General features: G+C 38.7%; 1 protein-coding gene across 6 annotated transcripts in view; it reads right to left on the bottom strand.

The window, feature by feature from the left end:
* Positions 1-10082, bottom strand: part of LOC132145034 (glutamate receptor ionotropic, kainate 5) — an 82206-nt gene extending 72124 nt beyond the window's left edge. The window contains exons 1-4 of one of the 6 annotated variants that reach the window (XM_059555746.1): positions 9583-9706; positions 9435-9473; positions 5814-6867; positions 5381-5656 (exon numbers count right to left, since the gene is read on the bottom strand). The gene's annotated coding sequence lies outside the window, so the exon portion shown is untranslated. Of the gene's footprint in view, positions 1-5380; positions 6868-9434; positions 9474-9582; positions 9707-9782 lie in introns of those variants that run through there. The other 5 variants (XM_059555743.1, XM_059555744.1, XM_059555742.1 and 2 more) reach the window with 5 other exon arrangements.
* Between the last annotated feature and the right edge of the window lie 7313 nt (positions 10083-17395).

The raw sequence follows: 17395 nt of genomic DNA, 5'->3' as shown, positions 1-17395 counted from the left end.
AATGCAGAAGCATAATTACCTGAAGGATGGTGTAAATATGAAATTAATCTTTTGCTGAGATATTTATATCTTATATGTTTTTTAGCTTTGACAGCAGTGGTGCTTTAATTAGCATGTGGTTTTTAGCTGTGCATATTAAAACTTCATGAGCACCCTGCATCTTTAATATAATTAAATAATAAAATAGTAAATTAATGAAATAGTCAAACCTTTTTAAACTGCCTCAAGAGAGACCCTGCATATTTTTCCATTTGTTCGAAGTCCTTATATAAATGCCTCCTAATAAATGTGATCAGACTAAAAATGGTCTAATTACACAGTGATTCCATATTAATTAGCCACGATAGTTGTTAAGGCAACTATTCAGTTGTTAACAATATAAAGTTTTGCACAGTTGCAACAATTTCTTAACATAAAATATCTAATTGTTAGCTTGAAACAGGCCATAATGGAAGTGCAATGTTAATCCATATGGTAAACTGCGTTAAACCCTTTCCCCCTTGTTTTGCTCACTCCCATCGTACCCTCTACCAGCAGAAGCAAAGATTAGTCTCTTTAGGTCCTTTGTTCTAAAACTTAAGCCTCTGGGTAGGTAGAGATGGTCTCCCTGCTCGTGTATACATTAGACAGCACATATTGATTTTTTGTGCTGCTCATCCCAAAAGGCCTTTACGTTTCTCCCCCCATCTGCTTTCCACACATGGAGATGAATTGTGCTCCAAGGCCAGTTTTGATGAACCTGTGATTGGCTGTCCTTAGCCTTGAGATCTGCTGGTGTAATTAAAGCCAGGAGTCAGCTCGCCTCACGGTGAATAGGGGGGAACCTAGTGTCTGTCATCTAGAAAAATACATGTACATTCACTGGACCAAAAACTGCCAAGAACAAGATTCATGCTATTGTAGCTCTGAGCTATTTGAGGAAAAAGTGAAGGCTCTATAGCGGTAGAGATTCATGCACATGCCTAAATTTAGATATGAAGATTAAGACCTGACAAGTTCAGGAGAAAATCTATAGAAGTGCCTTTTTTAATCAATAGCATTTTTTAATCTGTCACTTTTAAGCAACTGAGACTAGACCTTTTGGCTGTCTGGTAACTGGTAACTCAACCAGCAGGTGAATTAGGCAGAAGGTATAAAACATGTACATTATAAGAGGATGTACAGAGAGCGGTAAGGTCAGCTCACACTAACATTGTATTAAAAGTCCTTATTATTTGAGAGTTTTCTCAAGTCTCCCTGACAATGAACATCTGACTTAATAAAAGTTTCAAATGCTACTGTACATATAGAAATGCTACAAAAGGAAGGGTGCAGTATATCATGTCAAGCAATTCACTGCCATGAATAGAACATAATAGCTTACATTTAAACATGACTGTATCTACTGCAAACTACCTTTAAGTGACTGTATTCCTCCTATATTTTCTTTAGTAAGTAGAATAACACTTCATTTGTGGTTAAAGTCTGGTTATTAGCACTAAAGTGGATTTCATTGTTCAACAGTATATAGTTCCTGCAGAGCAGGATTAATTATTAATAATGTACTTTGATATCTACCAAAACACTTCTGTACACCTACAGTCAGGATGTGGTTTCATAACTATATTTGTTTTTATACATACAAAATGTATTTGACTCATTTGTAGAGATTACATTATTGAGTACTGGAAGTAATTATCATAATACATAATTTCCAAAAACACTGCACCTTGTGACGTGAGTGAAATGGATGATATGGGCTTTGATTTTCAAAATCCATCTACATGTAAAACAGGTAAAGCAAGTGAAAAGCAACCAAAGTATTATTATTTTTTTTGATTATGCTTAAACCGCAAGTTTATAGTTGCTGATATATTTTTAAACTATCAATATTTTCATAACTGAATTGTTTGGATTGAATTTTTTAAGTATGTACTCATATTTAAAAGAAATACATTTATTATAACCAAAAAATGTAACATTTAAAACCATTGAAAAGTTATGAAAATTCTGTAATATTAAATTTGTTCAGCAGCGATAAAAGCAGTTGTTTGAAAGTATGATAATCTAAACTTTTTTTCTGGTTTTTGGACACTGCCTAGTTTTACTTTGACTGGCTTTAGCAACTGATTGATAGAACTTTTTCTACTTTCACTAGATAAGCTGCATCCTAAATACAGGTACAGTACTTGAATATGAAAACCAAGTAATCTTAAACAGCGGAGTATACAAGTATTTCAACTGTACTCCTCAATAAACACCATTTGGAGCTTTGGTTGTCTTCTCTGCCATAACTCTCAAAATTCATTTGCTAGTCCACATATTCATACCTGGCACATCATGAGCAGCCAGGCAAGAACCAGTGGCATTTGGTGTCATAGATGCCAAACTTGAAGTGCCATACTGGAATGCTCATGGAGACTTGGAATAAGCAGCATGAGTCATATGGACTACTTTGATGGTGCCTTCATGGTACATTTTTTTCCCTTTTTGTAGCTTGAAAGCTCGTGGTCACTGTAAGCTTTTATAGTACGTTATAGTGCAGCTCTTTTGTCCTCTGCAAAAAAGTCTTTTTTGAACGGGTTTTGAATGACATGAGGGTGTGTAAATAAAGAATTTCCATTTGTGGGTGAACTCTCCAAAGGCTGATGGAAAAGTGAGGAAAAACTATAGAACTGACTTTTCTATGTGACATTATAATCGCCATTGTAAGAAATCCAGTAGGTGCAGGCAAAGCTTATTAAAGCAGGACTTTAGTATTTGGACAGCATTGTTTTATACGGTGTCTGTGTGCTTTCTTTCTCATTCATACACACGCAAGGGGACCTGGCACTGACTGCGGTGATGGATTAGCTCTCAAGCTCTGGTCCTCCCTCTCATCTCTCCATGGCAGTCTGTGACCACAGCAAGAATATGTGTATTTCTGACCTCTGAATTCTACATGGACTGGAAGAAAAAGCTAGACTTAGAAAGAGACTTGAAGAATAAAGAAATGGTGGCTGCAAAGGCAAATGGAGAATATGAAAGATGGGAAGAGGATGGGCGACAGAAAAAAAACAAGGTGTCTCGCTCAATTAAACACTGTTGACTAAGATTTGCTCTTCCAACAAAACCCAGAATATCGGACCAGAAGACCCACAAAGCTACAGATGACAGATTTATTCATCCAGTATGTCTATTGGTAGCGGTTTGTATGCCACAGGCATGAGTAAAAAGAAGAAAAATCCTAGCCTATTAAAAATCAGTGATATAAAATAACAATAATAAAAAACTGAAGGAAAAATGAATAGAAAGAAAAATTAAAATGAAGCATTTTTTCTGAACTGTTTCTTTTTTTCTGACTTGATATATGACTCACACATGACTATAAATGTCACTGAAATCTATAAGTATAAAACCATTTAAATATGATTTCCAGGCCTGAAAAAGTCATAGAAATGTACAATAATAATAAATTATAAAAATGGAAAACTAGGACAAAATACAGAAACATTATAATACATTTCTGTTGTAAACCAATATTTTCTACTTAAACTTTAGTGTTTCAAGCAGCTGTTAAGGATCTGTATAAAATATAAATCTGATATACACCAGCTAGTTAGTTATCAAGATAGAATATGTGGGCAACAACAGATAAACCATTAACCATTCTACTAAATAACTAAACATAGTTAAGTATAGATAACAAGTCATTTCTGTTTTAAGGTTTTCACCTTTTCTGCCAACCATTTACCAAAATACATTGCAGCTACAATCCTATAGATATTGTGGAAATATTATAATTCTATCAATAGAACAAGACAAGTTACTGTAGGTAGAACAACACAGATTCAAAACCTGTCTGAGCAGATGTTATGATATATATTGGTCTTTATTATGTGTTTCTCTAGATCTTCTTTTGCATGAAGAGTTTCCTACAAGAGTTCCCTTAGAGCAAAATATCAACATGCAATTTGCAAGCAATATAGCCTGGACCTGCTGTGATCAAGAGTGCAACAGATGTTGACTGGAATGGCAGCAGCTGACCTGTGCAGTGCCAGGACTACAGATAGGAACACCGCATTTTTGGAAAGAGCCTACTCTGACTCTGAGATTACCAATATTTAGCAACCACACACTTTCAACAAGAGGCAGCAAACCGACAGGTGTCATTCCACAGGAAGCACATGAGAATAAATACATTTACAAAGCTTTTCCATCACGGAAATCCTAAACTACATTTCCTGTAGGAGCAAAACTGCATTTTTAAATGATTAAGAACAATGTAGGTGGTAAATGAATCACATCTCTGGCCTAAAACAGATTCTTTAAAAGGAACACCTCCACATCAGCACTATTGCAATTTTTATTGCTATTGCTATTTTTTCAGTTCAATTCAATTGTCATTGGAGATGTACATCCTCCTTGAACTGTGGCCCACCATGCAAAATTCCCAGTTTTATCCATATTGTTGCCTTGTCAGGATAATTTTTCATCTCCCCAAAGCTTATTACCAGCAGCCAGACAACAAGACATGGTCAGCCCACAGTAAAGCAAAAAACCTTCTAGTTATACTCAAGTCCAGGATTGAAACAATTAACAATTCAACAGCATTGAAGCAATTAACCAGAAAGGATGCTCAAACCTAACATGTTTCACAAGTACTTTTTGTAACTGTAAATAAAAGTGAATTTATTCCCTTCTGTCTCCCCCGAGCAGAATATCAATATAGCTTTTCAATTATTGGCCGGCCCCAAGTGAGGCCCAGACACTGATTGAGCAAGTGATGGGGAAAAAGGCTGAGACAAGAGACAGAGACCACAGCTGTTCAATCTGGGTGGCAAAGCAGGAAAAAAAAACACAATAATTTCTCGGTGCAACAGCATTGTCAGTCACATTTATTACGAATAGCTATCGTCACATAAACTTCAAACTTGCATTAGTACAGAGAATAAATATGCCACTCCATTGAGCTTGTTTTACGAAAAGACATTCCATCAATTTGCATTCATTAGAGCACAACCTCCAGGAACTAATCATAGTCTGGTGTCATAGCCCAAAAGGTGCATGCACATGAGAATGTTAGGCTTGTGACACCTGCTACATACATGCCTCTACAAACACACTGCATCTGCAGCAGAACATATATTTGTCCATTACGGAAAACAAGCTATGTACTATTTGTATGAGTAGCCCAGCAAAGAAGCCCATGCCATTAACCTTGACTCATTTTTATGTTCGCGTAGCCATACACGTCCAAGTTAAACACCCACCCAGACTTACACACATACTGTAAACAGACGATAGATAAGCACAGCTACACAGGGGATTGAACACCATATGGAGCCAAAGTCAAATACACACACGCACACATGACTGCACACACTCACACAGACAGACAGAGAGAGCGCGATCTACTCACAGAATGAAGCAGACGACACCGGGAGCTAATATCAAAGGATTGGCACGGATACAAGCTGGCTGCGTCCCGTCGGGAATGCTGACAGATTCCGGGGAAAAAGAGGAAGGAATATCGGAGGACACCTCTGAAATGGGGAGGGGGAAAGCAGATCTCACGCTTTTTTAAGATCGGAGGTTAGGTTTCCGTCTCTTGTTCTCGTTGCCTGGCTCCTTGTGGAATCTTTTGCCAAACGCTATCAGGTTCCTGATTTTGACTTGAGATCCAACAGCATTTTGTCTGGGGTAAACAGGAGTACAGAAGAAAAATCAGTCGGGAAGGCAAATAAAAAAAATTCCAGCAAGGATAAAATAACTCAATTCTGTCCTTTGCTCTCCCAGAGGCATGGAGAGGGGGATTAAAACGGAGTTTGAGAATGGAGTGACAAGATAAATACCTAAAACTGCAAAAATGAGAAGCCAACAGAACATTCTGTTTCAGATACGGGGGGAAAGCTTCTCCCTCCTTTTCCCCACCCTATCTCAGTCACTGCAATGTGTTACGATCTCCCTTACAGTCTTAAGGGTTATCTAAAAGAGCAAAAAAATCTAATTTTCAAGATGAAAAGGGAAAAAGAAGCTTAACTTTTCAAAAGGTAAGAGTTTGCGACGATCTGTGGCATCTGGCCCCCTCCCTCCCCTTTTCGCTTTCTTTGGTCTTGTTCTCCTTCTGTCTTTTAATCTACCCGTATCTGAATAGCAAAACTAAAGCATTTAATAAATTTTTCCTTTTTGCCTCAGATTGGAGAACAGCCTTGTCAATCCAAAGCATACCACCATCTGATCTCTCTTTCTTTGTTTTTCTTTCTAGACCTACACAGTAAAACTGTTGAATGTCAGTCTAAAAGCTGAGATACAAAATAATTCCAAAATCAGTCTTTCCTTTATCAGAAAAAATGAGAAAAAAACAACACCAAATGCCACAGATCGCTAGAAGATGGCCATCAGAACTGGCCTGCAATCTGATTCTGAGTGGCAGGGTGCTTGAACATATCCCCCAGAAAAACCACTTGAACTTCTAGTTCTCCATTTTCAGGCTGCCTGTCAGGCAGGAAGTTCAATTATCTCCCGTTGAATGGTATCGCTTAGGATCCTCTCTGTGCGATATGAAATCAAAGGATCTTCGTTTGATTGGATGACACTTATTCCTTTAGCCCCTCAGGGTTCCGTTCCAACTTAAAACACTGGATGGATTCAGAGTAGTAAACGTCAAGTGATTTCATTAAAAAAATCCCAATCAAGGATTTGTTCCTTCTTTTCAGTCCTACTTCCTTTTTAACGCCAGATATCCTCAAGTCTCTGTGCTCCTGTCACTGTGTTTTTGCTTGCAGGAAAGTAGGTGCATTCTGAGAGCGTCTGGGGATGTATGGAAGAAGAACTTGCTGTCAGCAGGCAGGAGCGGTAAGACACATCAAGGGTGGAGAAATGGGCCTTTACGGAGCAGGAAACAGCCTGGAGCCGGAGGAACAGACAATTAGGAACATATAATTAAAGCAGGAAAAGACATAATGATGTAATGCCAGGGATCTAGAGTGGCCCGAAATGGTCTTTTTCCATTACTTGCTCATTTTATGAGTGCAGTCGCATCATCCACACCTCTTACCCTATAATGTCCTTGCACTGACATTCTCCCTACCTTCAAGCGTTCCCATCTTTTCTGTGTACCTCTGTCCTTGAACTTCTCTTTCAATACAGTCTTGCCTCTTATTCAATATGTACAAGCTTCAAGCACAATTCTCTCTATATAAAAAGTAATTACAGTCGATTGTCCTTCACATGAAGTGAGAAGCCAATGCAAATGCTTTAAACAGAGAACAATCGCTGCGCGTGAAGTGGTGTTACGAGGGACCGTATGGAAAATGTTCTCTGATAAATATTAGCGAAACGCTGGCTCCTTGCGTGCTTGAATGTTACGTAAGCCTGTTAGCCGTAGCTGGAATAAAGAGAGAGGGGAAGCCGGTCAAGTGGTTGCCATGTTTCTAAATCTGCCAATCTACCAATCTACTGTGCTTTTAAACATGAACACTCACAAGCTGATGCTTTTTACAGCATATAATGAGAATCGAGTGTAAACACATTTAGCCATTAAAATACATAATGCTTTGGCTCTCAAATCAAATTTGATTTGTTTTGACTCGTTGAAACAAATCTAATTAGGTATTTACAGGCCTATATTTGGGTTTGTTTGGCTAACAAAGTATTACTTTTATAAATATTTGGACAAATTTGATCTGATTTTGGGATTTGTTGTCCTGGTTTCTGTGCGACAGCTGTGCCAATGTGTTTTACATAAGAAAACAATCAAAATGTGTCTCTCTAGGGAAAACATTCCCTTCAAACGCACATCAGTGCATTTGTCCTTGAAAAACATGCCATGTCACAGGTAAATCAAGGCACTTCTTAGTATTATCTGATTGTGTATGAAGCCAAACCAATCCATTTTTGCCTACTCAAAGCCTTATTACACCATTTTAGAAGCAGTCATGTTAAATCAATAGGTCTGAGCCCTAGCAGACATCAAACTCCATACCTTCGGCACACATATTAACAAAGACTTCAGCAAAGGGCGCCAAGATCACACTCTGTACTTTTCTCTCTGTGATCTAATGCTTCCGCGAGCGAGTCAGAGCAACGTGCCAAGAAACCAAGCGAAGGTGAGAGGTTGAAAACGAGTTTCGTTTTTCTTTTGCACTTCTCGCGCTTGGCACAGTGAAACATAATTCGGTCTGCTTTGTCATCCTCTATTCCAGCCCCTCTCTGTCTGAGATAGCGGCTCTGAAAAGGATTTACAACTCTGAAGATTTCCCTGATAAATCCGATGCTTCGCATCATCTCTGTTACACAGAGGTAGAGACAACAACAGTATTTCACTCCGTAATTTCACGCTCAACTCTATTTCACGGAAATTTATGAATCATGTCATGCAGGCGATAAGTCGGTTTCCAGTATATCGCCTTTCTCATCATCGCTGCTTTATACTTTTGTTATCTTTTGCAATTGTTTAGGAAATGTTGTCCTTATATCTGCGTTGTCAAGAGGTGGGAGATCCTCATACTACTGTTGACTAGCAACTGACAGGAAGTTTATTGCTAGGCGGTTGCTCTTTCATCGCTCAGAAGTCTTAATGGAGGTCTTGGTGTCTAGGAGAAACAAATAAGACAACACTTGACATACAGTAAGAATACAGAGCTATTAATTTAATATAAACAGAATTAGAATTTGTTGAGAAATTGGTTTAACCCTGAGATCCCTGGCTCTTGATTGCGAACGTTGGCATTTTGGTGAAACTCGAGACAACAAATTAACATCTAAGAGGTCTCTCCATTTGGTCTCCATTAAGTTTCATCACTCTCTGAGAGAAACAACAGATATTAAAGAGAACTCTTTGGGAGTTTTCTTTGAGACAAGTTTGCACTCCATATAAAAGCTACTGTATCCAAAATGAGCGTTTTATAAATTTGATTATATGCTTCCCCTTCCTCCCAGTTGCTAAAGTTAAATAACCTTCACACTCTCAGAGCCAGCGGTAGCATAGACAGCAAAAGCACAGCATCGTGGGTAAGCTGTCACAATCACCATCAATCTGCATGCTCACTGCCTCACCCATGAAATACAAGCAGAGTTCATCAGCAGACGCAGATACGGCCATGACGATATATGAGTACTGCATGTGTGTTTGTGCGAAGCACGTGTGAAAGATGTGTTTGACCTGAACGCATTGGTTTAGGTTGAGCTCTCCCGTGACACAGACAGTTGTTAATGGCTGTTGAGGGATGGACAGAATGGGACTAGTGGGGGGAGCGGAGGGGGGGGGGGACCGTGACAGATGAGAGAAAGAATGAAAGATAGAGAGAGAGAAAGAAAGAGTAGGAGGAGACGATGAGAAGGGATAAAATGGCTGATGGACAACAGATCAAGGGAATTCGGGGGGGGGGGTATGATTGCAGTCAACTCATAGTGCATCATGCATGAAAAAGGGGATTGAAGAAGAGCAAACGAGAAAAGCAAGACACACTTACCCATACACACTTTACTTGCGATGCTGTTAGTCTACTGCCCTGGCAGAGAGAGAAAGACAAACAATTAAACCTCAACAGAATTCCAAAAGGACTGATATTCTAAACACATACACAAAGAAAAAAAAAAGCAAGAGAGAAAAGGAAGAACATCAGATGGAGATATAAGAGGAGCTCAAGTGTCTGAGCGGCTCACTGCATCAGTTCCGGTCATATGCACACATGCAAAATGACTTGCTAATCGGAGTCTTAGAGAATTACACATGGGGCTATAAATCAACATGTCAGCATTCATGCACTCACACACACACACATGCACACAGCGGCATGAACCGGCTCCACAGGCACTACCTCAGAGGACGCTAGGCTCTCCCCTCCTCCTCCTCCTTCCCCCCGTTCTTCCCCTCTCTCTCTCTCTCAGCCTCTTCTGCGGTTTCTGGTTATTCACCACAGATCATTTCCCAAGAGAATGCAATGGTGGGTCTTCTTCATTTTCTGCGTCCTTGCCATCATTCCATTTCACGCCCCCCCCCCTGTTCCAGTCCAGCAGAATTGAGCTTGCTGTAATTTCTGGCAGCTGGGCTAATGTGTAAACTGCATTCGTGCCCTCTCGTTCTCTCTCTCACTCTCTCGTTGTGTTTCAGTGCCTCTTCAGCACTGCCTCCAGTCCAATCAGAAGCACATCTCTCTCTCTCTCCCTGTCTCTCTCGCTCCCACAAATACTGTAAAATAAACATTGAAATGTACATTCATCACAGTCTCACTGGTCTCCTGAGCTTTATCCGCCATTAAAACACACATACCCCACGACAAGGATGATTTCCACATACAGAAGGTAGAAATTATAGATTGAGACATTTAGAAGTTACTAAACAAGTGATTTGAAAATATTAAATCATTACAGAAAGCAAAATAAACTACTGAAACCATAATAATATAGTTATGATTATAACTATATGATATGAAACTGTCTATTGTTCCAGGCAAACAATGTTGTACATAAGTAGTCTCAAGTCTTTTGAATGACTTTTTACTCGCATAATAATGTCAAATTAACGGTTAATTTTATTTTATTTTTTTAAAGGTTTCTGATGCTAACAAAGGCTTAATTATTTGATCAAAAATAAAGTAAAAACTGTAATATTGTGACATTATTACAATATATATTTTTTTAATGCATCAATTTCAGTGATGCAAAGCTAAATTTTCCGCATTATTACTACAGGCTTCAGTGTCACATGATCCTTCAGAAATCATTCTAATATGCTGATTTTCTATTATTATCAATATTGATAAAAGGTGTGATTTTTAGGATTCATTAATGAATAGTTCAAAAGAAAAATAGGTAGCTCTTTATTTTACAGTACCGTTCCACGTATATATACTATGCACTTATTATTGTCACGGAACAGGCTGGATGAATATAAGCACACAATGAAGATGATATAATCAAACAGTAGTTTATTCCAAATCCACAGGAGAACAGGTAATTCAAGAGGGATAACATCCAACATAAACTTCAAGGGACAAATAATACAGAACAAAGGCAAACAAAACAGACTAGACCTTAAGTACAAACACAAATGAGGATAATTAATAGAACTCAGGTTAACAGAATGACATAATCAGATACGAGGAGAAATTAAGGTCACAATGAGCACATGGGGAATGAAAACACAACAAGACAGTTCTATGGTGTGACAGTTCGGCCCCCTCCCGAGTGTGGGATGGAGGGGGACTTAGGAGGAGGACAAAGGAATGGATGTGGGATGGTGACTGAGGATGGCAGAGGGCTGGCAGAAAGAGGATCAGGAGGTGGCCGGATGACTGGGAGGAGGATGAACAACAGAGTCCAGGGAGGTGATGATGGAGGGAGGAGCCATTTAGGAGGCAGAATGAAGGGCTGATGACTCCAGGGGGCCAACTAATGGTGGCGAAGCATGTGGAGGAGGAGCCCAAACGTGGAGACAGACAGCCAAAGAGCCAGGTTGAAACCAGGATCCAGAGGGCCAAAGCAGAGCTGGAACGACAGAGGACTGAGGTGGAGCTGGAGGCAAGGAGAAACTTAGCAGAGCCGGAGGGCTGAGGCAAAGTCGGAGGAATGCAGTCCTGAGGTGTAGGTAGGGGGATGACTTACCAGGGCGGAGCCAGAGGGACGAGGGAGCACAGTGGAGTTGGCGGACTGACGAGCTACGGTGGAGACGAGGGAGCTGGAAACCATAGGGGAACCGATGGGTCTCAAGATGAAGGGATCCTCCAGACTCAACACCAGTGGAGCTGGAGAGAGGCAGACCAGCGGCGAGCCCACAGCACAGATGATGAGCAGAGAGGCTGATGGGATCCAGTGGAAAGGGTGTTGAGGAAGGGAACAGGTCAATGAGAGGAGGCGGGCGAGGGAGGTTGAGTGATATATTTTCCCAAGTAAACAGGTCGGGTGAAAACTGTTGGTTGGTTATCTCGGAGTTCAAGTCTATTAAATCTCCCAGGTCCAGTTTGTGTTCACCCCCGGCGGTGGCACTGTGGGCAGGGCTTTCCATTGCCCAGCAATCTCCACAGCTGTATGGGCTGTTGCTTGTGCTGTCGGCTCTCGCACCTGGTCAGACACTGGGGGCTTAGCCTCCAGGGCTATCGTCAGCTCTGTCGCACCTGATGGTGATGGCTCAATGACCACAGCAGGCTCTGGCTCTCCATCTGTGGTGGGCTCGGGCTGCTCTGCACCGCAGGGTGGTCCTTGACTGGGCTCTTGGTCTTGAGTGGGGCTTGTGTTGTTGTCTGCGATGTTCATGGTCAGATGTGACTTGCAGGACACCAGCACCCACTCGATGAAGGTGGCGATGCTCTCTTGAGGACCATCCCCAGACAACTGTGCTTGTGTGATTGTGTGTTAGGTCCAGCTCGATAGAACGAGCAGAAGCAGTTGTCCAGGTAGTGTGTGAGGTTAGCAAGGAACACAAAGTCTTTAGTGTGGTCCTCAAGAGAGCGATTCCCCTGCCCCAGCAGGAGGACGGGGACGGCAGGTTCATCCATACAAAAAGTAAAAACTGACAAAAAAACGGAAAACAAAACGAGGGGAAGAGGCCTCTAAAATAGTTTTTGTGGTTCAGTATTCTGTCACTGAACAGGCTGGAGGAACATAAGTGCAAGATGAAGAAGATACAATCAAACAGTAGTTTATTTCAAATCCACAGGAGAACAGGTTATCCAAGAGAGGTAACATCCAACATAAGCTTCTTAGGGAATAATAATACCGAACAAAGGCACACAAAACAGACTAGTACAAAGTACAAACACAAATGATAATAATTAATAGAACTCTGGTGAACAGAATGACATAATCAGACATGAGGAGAAATTAAGGTCACAATGAGCACATGAGGAATGAAAACACAACAAAACAATCCTGTGGTGTGACAATTATCGCAATTACAATAACTGGGTAATAACTAGGTACTAATTTTGAACCTAACCTTATGACATGTGTTGCTTTATACTACCCAGTACTTTCTCAAGTAAGTACATTATATGTACATGTACTGTAAATTAAAGTCTAATCGAAAAGATATTGATTTAAACATAAATGACAGATCAAATATCTGGCATCTAATCATCCTTGCACGATAAAAAAAAAAACTGGATATCATTGCAAAAAATCCTCTCGAGTATTATGCAAGGTATTATGATCAGGTACATGTTCTCGAATGCTCTGTTGAGGTTTATTTTGTGATTTTTATCCCTTAATTACTTAATGTATTTTCAGCCTTAAGCCGAGGAATTTATTCACACAACAACCCAGATGTGATGTCATGCTCGAGGGCTTCTGTTTATAGTAAACAATAAATCTCAAATAATAATAATACAATTTACATTACCATCTACTCCACTTTCCTTCATGTGGCAGTTCAGTGGAGTGCGAAGTCTAGTTTGACCGCGCTTTACCCTGAAAATCACGTCAGTCACACACAATAACTGGAAGACATCAAGAATGTACATAAAATTTGCAATTTATATCATATTTAATAAAATATGAAAATTATACGTTTTCATAAATTAATAATTTATAAATAATTTAAAATTATATTTTATAATAATAATAATTATTATTATTAAGAAAATAATGTTTTGTCCTTTTAATTATTTTGGCTCGTTTTAAAACATAATTGTATGTAAAAGAGTGTTTGTACATATTTGAACATACAAGGTTAGAGGCTTTGAGCTCATCACTGCAGGAGTCTCTCATGTACTGTCTCATTCAATCACATGCATTTACACTCACAGTTTTCTCTCTCGCTCTGCTCCAGCTCAGAGTGATGCCCTGTAGGGAATTGGTTATTGTGAGTCTCTTGTCGGTCTCATTTTCCCTCTCTTTCTGTAAAACAATCATTCCCATACATGTTCCTCACGTAGAGGAGACATTGAACACACCCCAAACAGAAGCAAAAGAGTGTTTTGATTGGACAGCGCACATGATTTATTATCATTAGCATGAGCTATCCATTCTGTTCTGGTAGAGTCAGCTCTCGCTGGGACATTGGTCCGCACAGGTGACAGCAGGAAATGAGATCTCGCAGCAGGAGCTTATTGATGTATGTAATGCATGGCAGTGTTTTCACCTGAGATTAAAGCAGCAGAAATGAGGGAGGGAACATGGAGCGCGGAAGCACAGAAAACGAAAATGCCAACAGGGCCACTGAGATGAAAGGTTAACTGAATTCACAAACTATTATTGACCCCAGAATATTACATTAGAAAGGTGCGAGTTGCCCTTCTGGCGATTTGTACTACCTGTATCAAGTGAGCAAGTGTTTTCTATTAAATAATCTCTTATATAAACTAGCAATAGATTTAGCATTTATCTGAGAAAATGACAGGCATAGAATATGGAACTAAATGAATTAAAACAAATAGGAATTGGGAATATGGCACACAGGTGATACAAATTATATATGACACATTATATATGATTAAAATAATATTGTATTTATTTATTTTAAAAATCAATACATTCACATCTGAATGGAAAGCAACCTCTGTAATCGTTCAGCGTCACACGGTCTATTTTGTTCAGTGATAAGCTGTGTGGGAAACCAAAAACAAAAAATCCACCAATGCCGAGAGGAAAGTGCTGTGCAGTTGAGCTGAAAGATGCCGTTTGGTCAGCTTTTCATAATGTCATAATTATTCAACCCAAGTAAACATTGCTGTTTTTAAGTTACATATTTGTATAGTAGTGAACAAAATTAAGCCATAAGAAAAGCTATAAGAAACAGAATTATCTTAAGCTGTTATATAAACATGTATGTGCAAAAGTTGTGTAGCAAATATGGCAAAGTCAACAGAGCTCTCACAAAAGCTATAGAGAGGAAATACTGTAATTTTATCACTTTAGAAAATCTAAGGCTACATGAAGATTTCCAAAACTCTAAAAATGCCTGGAAACGCAGCAGGCAGCTTTATTCCTTAGCTTCAAATGTGTTGAACCAGAAAACCTGAGGGTGTTGCAGAAAAAGCACAATATCATAAAATGTTCGATCTGAGAAGCTAAGAAAAACTTGCCATGTACTGCCAAAGAATTTCAAAATGACCTGATGAAAGAAGGAAAAATCATTTTAATGCAGATAAGAAGAACACAAGGCAAGTTGGAGCATCTTGCTCAATGGCACTTTTGGCCAAGAAAAACATAAAACATTCTAAAATTAATTTGGATATACCTGTGGAGTTCTGGACGAATGTTTTATGGAGTTATGTGACCAAACTGGGACTTTTTGGACCCATGGAGCAGCGGTATGTCTGGTCCAAAAAAGGAATGGAAAGGATGGAACACCATCCCCATGGTCAAACATAGAGTAGAACCAGTTGTGTTATGGGGTGTTTTGCTGTTGCAGGAAGTGGAAATCATGACTGTATGAAGGACATCATGGATCCTTTGAAGAATCAGGCCATTTTGGCTAAAAATTGTCAAGCATTTGGTGCAGAAATTGAAGTTAGATCAGTGGAAATTCCTGCAGGACAATCATCCCAAAGTTTACATCCAAAACTAATGAAGATTGGTTCAGGGATGGGTTGTAGAATGTTCTTGAGTGGCCTGTTCAGTCTTCAGATTTAAATCTCATTGAAAATCTTTGGTTGGATTGAAGAAGGCGGTGGAGATGTGAAAACCAAAGATCACTGGAACCACCATTTCATTGGAAGCTTTTTCAAGTGAGAATAGGGCCAAGATTGCAGTAGAGAGCTGACAGAAGTTTCTAAGCACTTACAAGCAGCATTTATTATGGGAGGTAATAAAGAAAAAAAAGATCTTGCACCAGTTTGACTTTTGGGTGTTGATTTATTTTGTACAATAATTTTTAGAACAAATTAGATTTTTTCTCATTATTCATCAACTCACCTCTCTTTGTTTATTAATAAACATTCTCTACTAGTTTACCTTTGTTTTCATAAAATGTTGTCATCTGCAGCAAAATGTCGTCTTGCAGGTCAAACAAGTTGAATAATTTGATTGCAACTATGTTTGCAAACTTTTAAAATATTTATTATGTATTATTAGATCACTAATAAGGTCTAGATGCATATTTAGTGAATGCTAAACAGGCTAAAAGTTTCTCCTATCATCATCAAAAAAAAAAGTATGTCAACTATATTTTCAGGCATGGTTTTTTGTTCAGAAAAAAATCCATATCTATAGTAAATATCTTTCTTCGCAGAAATCAATTAGAAACTGTTAAAAGTGAACAACCCCAGTAAATGAGAAAAGTTTCCTGACTCCTGCCTTACATTTGTGTTAGCATCTTTTATGATACTTTAATTTGTGTTAAATGGAAGTAGGATTTATGATTCTCCCATCTAATCCAATATACATAAAAATCATTTCATGACTGAAAAACAAGACTATAATTCAAAACTTTGTGAGGATTTTAAAATTCATGGACACGCTTGACTGCCTGTTGCATGAACACTTAAGTCTATAGCATAAAGTCATTTATAGGGTCATCTGCTGACAGTATAGACTTTGCATAAATATAATATAGGCTTATGTATATCTAGGGGCTTGATAATTATGTAAAAAAAGGGAAAGATGAAACAAGGAGACCAATCAAATTCCTCTAAGCTCCGTACAAACTGCAGACCAGCCCTGTCATGTACACAGAGATATGAATGTGATTTCCTCAAACCAGCCTTTGATTGATGCTGTCATTTTCATTCATTTTAACATCACAACAAAAACAACTGAGTAAGTAAATGTGGAGAGTTAGATGGCCATCATCAGCTGTGTTTGTTAACACATAAAAGCAAGATCAGCTGCAAATCACCATTTAAGAAGTAATAGTAAATAAAATGTCACTTAGCAAAGACTTACACAAAGGGCCCTGATTAAGGCTTGTGTTAATAAAAACTTACTTAAATGTCCAAAATGATCTAGTAACATCTACTGATTATTGTTTTTAAGGTATGCAAAATAGCACATCTTGTCAGTTTTTATTTGACAAGTTACAAAACACAACTCTTAAGACAAAATTCAAAACTACTAATAACTTCTCAATTTATTTCAGTCTTCTCAGCATTGCCATTTAATTCTGCCTCTCTCCATACACATCTCAATAATAAATCTACATACAGTTTTAAGTCAAGATTTTTTAAATCAGAAATTATACTTTTATTTAGAAAGGGTGCATTAATTTGACCAAAGGTGACTGTAAAGTACATTTATGATGGTACAAAATATTTCAAATAAATGCTGTGTATGGATTCATCAATGAATGCATCAATTAATTCCGAATCACGGTCACAAAATAGTACATCTGTTTTCTTTGATAATAATCAGAAATGTTTCTTGAGAAGCAAATCAGCATATTAGAATGGTTTTTGAAGGATCACATGACACTGAAGACCAGCTTAATGATGCTGAAAATTCAGCTTTGTTATAAATTTCAGTGTTCAGTTTTGTTGTAAACTTTTTTCCAAAAAAT

The sequence above is a fragment of the Carassius carassius genome, chromosome 8, assembly GCF_963082965.1.
Source record: "Carassius carassius chromosome 8, fCarCar2.1, whole genome shotgun sequence".
NCBI classification, from domain to species: domain Eukaryota; kingdom Metazoa; phylum Chordata; class Actinopteri; order Cypriniformes; family Cyprinidae; genus Carassius; species Carassius carassius.
This window is presented reverse-complemented; position numbering and strand designations above follow the sequence as displayed.